We start from the raw sequence: 5,936 nt of genomic DNA on the forward strand, positions 1-5,936 counted from the left end.
CGAGAGTCAAAAGCTGTTTTTAGCAATATTATGCTTGTTTTGCAGTGATTTTGATGAAAGTGGAGATTGGGGATGAAGATGAAGGTCTTAGACTCAAGACAGAAGAAGAAAATTGAAGAAAAGAAGAGTCTAGGAACCGCCCGGCGGCAAAATTCACCGTTAGTCGGTCCAATGCGAGGAGGAGGCACCTGGCGTGGACGTTGGGCGAATTTGCGATTAGGGACAAACCGCCGGGTGGTGGCCCCCTGCCGTTGGGCGGTGGCGCGATTATGGGCAAACCGCCGGGCAGCATAAGTGTGCCGCCGGACGGTTGTCCACTGGGCCTAGGCCTGTTTTCTGTGACGCTCCTCAGCTATAAATAGCCCTGTTACGATTTCAGTCTCATTTTTTTGACAGAAGAGGACGGCCAGACCTAATTTTCACTCCTTGGAGAAGATTTCTTGGATGCTTAGGCTCCTTTTCATCCTATCTAGGGTTTGCTCTTCCGTTCTTCCATTATTTTTCATCTAGGTTCACCATGACAATGGTGAACTAAACCCTTTTGTTGTTGGGGGAAACAATGTAATCTTTTGAAACTCTCTTTTATTGAAACTCTTGTTTATTTATAAATTTCTTCATATGCTTTGATTATCAATTATTGGGTTCTCATCTACGCTTAAAGCTTTTATCGTTTAACTCATTTGATAACTGTTGTTTGTCTCTATTGATACGGGAACGTACAGTACTATCATGAATTGGTGAGAAATTCCTTGATTAATGAAATACCACCTAAGGATATGGAGGTAGGACGATCAATTATTTTTGCTTCTGTTCGGTAATGCATTGCTAATTGCTAGGGGAGGCTAGGGATAGCAAGCCGGTAATTAGTAATAGGCTCTTTTCCCTGAGGGATCGGGTTAAGGGTAGGCCAAGAAAGTTTGCATAACATTTAGATAATCAAGCACATTAAACAAGAGGAGTAGATAAGTGGGAGCGAATTAGATGAAATTTTCAACCCCCAACAACTCCATTCATCCATAGTTTTTTTTGTCAATTGAATCAAATACATTGCATGTTTATTTTCTGTCTTTGCATCCACAACAATTAATCTTTTTTTTACAAGTCTTACGATTTTAATTCACACGAACGATAAGGCCTTTCGAGTCTCTTGGGAAGAACGATATCGGGCTTTACCGAGTATATTACTTGAACGATCTGGTACACTTGCCAGTGAGTCAACAAGTTTTTGGCGTCGTTGCTGGGGACTCGAGGTTATTTTTAGTAGTGTGAATTGATTGACATTTGACTTGTTGTAATTATTTGTTTTTATTCTGTTTTGTTTAATTTTGTTTTATTTTCTGTAAAAGTGCTTTTAGGGTGTGTTTCTTGTGTATGCAGGAAACAATACACACTAGAAGCAGAAGAGACCAACAACCTCTCTTGGAAGGACTCTCAGACAGGAGAAGGAGGAAAGTTAGACGCCTTGCAAGTGAAAACTTTCCTTCTCCTGAAGAACTTTTGCACCCTTCATTTGAGACCTCTGCACAAAATATTGAGGAGATGACGGACCAACCTCCTCCTAGGCGTACACTTGGGGACGCATCCAACATCGTGGGTCCTATGAACTTTAACAGCATAGCTTTGCCTACAGACAATGCAACCAATATGGTTATGAACCCTGCTCTTATCCAACTTGTCCAGAGTAATCAGTTTCATGGAATGTTAGATGGAAATCCATATGATCATTTAACCACTTTCAGCGAGATTTGCAATACCGTGAAGATAAATGGAGTCTCTGATGATAGGGTTAGACTCAGTCTGTTTCTTTCTCGCTTGGAGGAAACGCCAAAGCATGGTTGCATTCATTCTCTAAAGGGACATTCAGAAATTGGGATGCGTTGGCAACAAAATTTGTGAACAAATTCTTCCTGCCAACCAAGATTAATCAAGGAAAGTTAGAGATCTCTGCATTCAAACAAGGAATGGAGGAAACTCTGGGTCAAGCATGGGACAAATTTAAAGGCTTGTTAAGAAAGACCCCTGTCCATGGACTTGACAAGACTTCATACTTACTTGCCTTCCTTGGAGGCCTACATACTCAGTCTAAAATGACGTTAGATGCTTCAACTGGAGGCAACATAAATACCAAGACTGAAGATGAGGCTTATGAATTGATTGAGAGCATGGGTATGAGTGAGGTGGTACATAGTGAGAGAGGCGCGCAAAAAGGAGGACTCTTGCATCTCCCTGCTAATGATGCAATGGCGGCTCAAAATCATCTCCTGACCCAGAAATTGGACAAGCTAACAAAGATCCTTGCTGAATTTCCAATGGGGGTAAGGAATTTTTCTCAGACTCATCAACTTTGCAATTTATGTGGTGGTGACCATATCAATGGTCAATGTGCTTTCCCTGAGGAGTTGCAGCAGGATGTTAACTACATGGGAGCCCAGTTTCAGTACAAGCAAGGTGCTTTCAACCAAGGCAGTTCCAACCAAGGTTGGAAGAACCACCCTAGTGTACGGCAAAATCAGAATAATTCTTCTGGACCTGTAGGAGGCTTTCGGCAGCAACAACCATCACCTTTATGGCAGCAAGTGAGCAGCTTGACAGAGACAGTCAGAGACCTCAACGACCGACATGATAAATTCTTCAAAGTCTACGAGTCTCAACTAAATAGTGATCAATCTAGCTTCAGACCATTGGAGACACAGATTGGGAAATTGTCAAAAAGAATAGAAACCATAGAGAAAAATCAGTTTAGGGCTAATACTGATGTTAACCCTAAAGATGAATGCAAAGTTGTTATGACAAGCAGAAAAAGGAAGTCAGCAGAGGAAATAATTGAGATTGGGAGCAGTGGGGATGAAGATGAGGAGAGAATTCATGACCGTGAGGCTAATGAACAGAAGAACTAGGAAGAGAAAAGAGAAGACAAAGAAAAGGAAAAAGACAGTTACCAAGAGTCATTCAGAGAAATCTTCAATCAGGTAACCGTTACTCCTGGAGCATCTCCACAAATTCCTGAGTATGACAAGAGGATCAAGTATTATCTTGGTGAGGTAATTGATCTTGATGATGAAGGCAATCAGGACCGGTTGGTTAAGCCTAGAAAGAAGGATCATCCGCCAAAATTGAAGGATTCAGGGACTTTGACACTTCCTTGCGTGATCAATGATGTGGACATAGGGAGAGCCATGATCAATTCAGGATCACGTGTTAATCTGATGCCTTTTAGTGCTTTCAAAAGGATTGGAGGGCTAAAATTAAAACCAGCAAACACTACCCTGACGGTTGCGGATGGATCTATTAAGAAGTCAATCGGTATGATGGAAGATGCAACTTTCTGAATTAATGAGTTGGAATTTTTAATTGACTTTGTAGTTGTGGACATGGCCAATGAGGGAAGAATTTCGTTAATCTTGGGAAGACCTTCCATGAGGACTTCTAAGATGGTTATACATGTCCATGATGGAGGAATAAACACCACAGGTATTGATTGTCTTAACAATTTAATGTTTTGCATATTCTTGAGGAAAAGAAGGCAAGCATAGAGGAATCAATCCACTCAAAGGACACATCATTCCTGCGTGGCATGTCAGTGCGATTTAAAAACAGGAAATGGATTGTGAATATGAAGCTTAAGGAGGAGGGAATGGTAGAGATCAGAAGGCCTTACTCCACAACAATTCGAAGAGTGGATAGAAGAAAGTTGAGCAAGTGGGACGATGAAGATCCCAACATGAAGAAGAAGAGTTGATTTGCTGGAGAGCACTTTTTCTAGTTTAAAACATTTTTATTTGTTTTATGTTTTTGTTGAACTCGTAAAATTTTGAATTTTCGGAACAATTTTTGGGTGACATCTACTGGGGGATGCTAAATTTTATGGAAATTACTGAAGAACACAGGAAGGTACACCTACTGATGGGTGTTGGAAGGATTTGCACTTACTGACAAGTGCTAAACAGGTTTGGGTCAAGCTCATGACGTTAAACAAGCGCTACTAGGAGGCAACCTAGATTCTCTCTTTTACCTTTGCATTTAAATTCTTAGAATAGGTTGAATTTTATTTTTAGTGTGTATGCTTGGCTTGAATACTTTTTCTGAAGATGTTTGCCTGAATAATTTGCATGATGAGACTATTTGATGATGATTTGATGTGGATGATAATTGAGCTACATTGCATGTTGATATTCTGTGAAACAGATAGGTGATGAATTATGATTGTGGGCACGATGCTAGGCAGGATGTATGAATGAATATTGTGTGAGAAAGCATGTTGTGTGAGGTATTGAGCTCCAGAGTTTTCATTGTTGTATGTATTGTTCACAGGAAAGCATGAATGATATTGCCTTAATCTTGATGAGTTATTGAATTGCATGTGAATGTCATATGATCAAGGCCATTTTTGAAAACCCTTCTCTAGCTAAATTTTCACCCAAAGTGTTTGAAAATATTATGCCCTTTTTGAACCTTAGCCTTAAACAAGATGTGAACCCTTGTCTTGAAATTCTTTACCTTGAGTTGGGATGAGCTTAATTGTATGTGAGGAAAAGGTTCAAGTTTGGGGTTGCATGGGGGAAAATTGAAAAGCAATTGAAAAAGCATTGAGCTCAAATGTTCTAAAAGAAAAATACAAGAGAAAAAGAAAAGAAAAGAAGAAAAAACATGAAGATGAGCTCAATGAAAAAGAAAAGGGAAAAATTTGGGAATAAGTGAGATTGGTGAGGAAGAGAGTTCTGCTTAAATGTTGAATACTATGATAGCTCTCTTAACTCAAGGACTTTGTATTCCAGAAAAAACCAATTCTTCTTGTTAGCCCAGCCTCATTACAAGCCTTGGAAAAGTCCTTTTGATGGTATTTGCATGTAAGGATTTTGGTTGTTTTAGATGAATGACAATTTTATTTCATATGACTTGTGAATGATAGAGTGTTGGAGTGTTACCCTAAATACTTGAGTGATTGAGTGAAACACTTGCCTGGTGAAAATACCTAAATTTCATGATTGCATCTTTGCTTAGTGGATTGGTCATTCATAATGTGTAACATCTGTTGAGTAACTTGTGAACTGAACTGAAGTGGAAAATTGAATGCATCTTGATTTGACTCCACCGAAAATCTGAAGTTGAGTAGTTCTTGTCATGTACTTTAGGAATGTTGAATCATTGGATGAAATAGTAGGAAGCCAAGCTTTGTTTTGTTTGCTGTTTTGTTTTGTTTGCTTGAGGACAAGCAAAGTTCTAAGTTTGGGGTTGTGATAACGGTTGAAAAACAATTATTTTCATATGTCATTTTAAACCAAATTACACCCTTTAAGACTTATAATGAACTTAGAATCAAGTAAAACCCAATAAATGAGTCAGTCGAGAGTCAAAAGCTGTTTTTAGCGATATTATGCTTGTTTTGCATTGTTTTAAAGTGATTTTGATGAAAGTGGAGATTGGGGATGAAGATGAAGGTCTTAGACTCAAGACAGAAGAAGAAAATTGAAGAAAAGAAGAGTTTAGGAACAGCCTGGCGGCAAAATTCACCGCTAGGCGGTCCAATGCGAGGAGGAGGCACCTAGCGTGGACACTGGGCAGATTTGCGATTAGGGGCAAACCGTCGGGCGGTGGCCCCCTGCCGCCGAGCGGTGGCGCGATTATTGGCAAACCGTCGCACAGCATAAGTGTGCCGCTGGGCGGTTGTCCGCTGGGTCTGGGCCTGTTTTCTGTGACACTGCTCAACTATAAATAGCCCTGTTACGATTTCAATCTCATTCTTTTGACAGAAGAGGGCGGCCAGACCTAATTTTCACTCCTTGGAGAAGATTTCTTGGATGCTTATGCTCCTTTTCATCCTATCTAGGGTTTGCTCTTCCATTCTTCCATTATTTTTCATCTAGGTTCACCATGACAATGGTGAACTAAACCCTTTTGTTGTTGGGGGAAACAATGTAATCTTTTGAAACTCTCTT

Source organism: Vigna radiata, unplaced genomic scaffold, assembly GCF_000741045.1.
Source record: "Vigna radiata var. radiata cultivar VC1973A unplaced genomic scaffold, Vradiata_ver6 scaffold_73, whole genome shotgun sequence".
Lineage (NCBI taxonomy): Eukaryota > Viridiplantae > Streptophyta > Magnoliopsida > Fabales > Fabaceae > Vigna > Vigna radiata.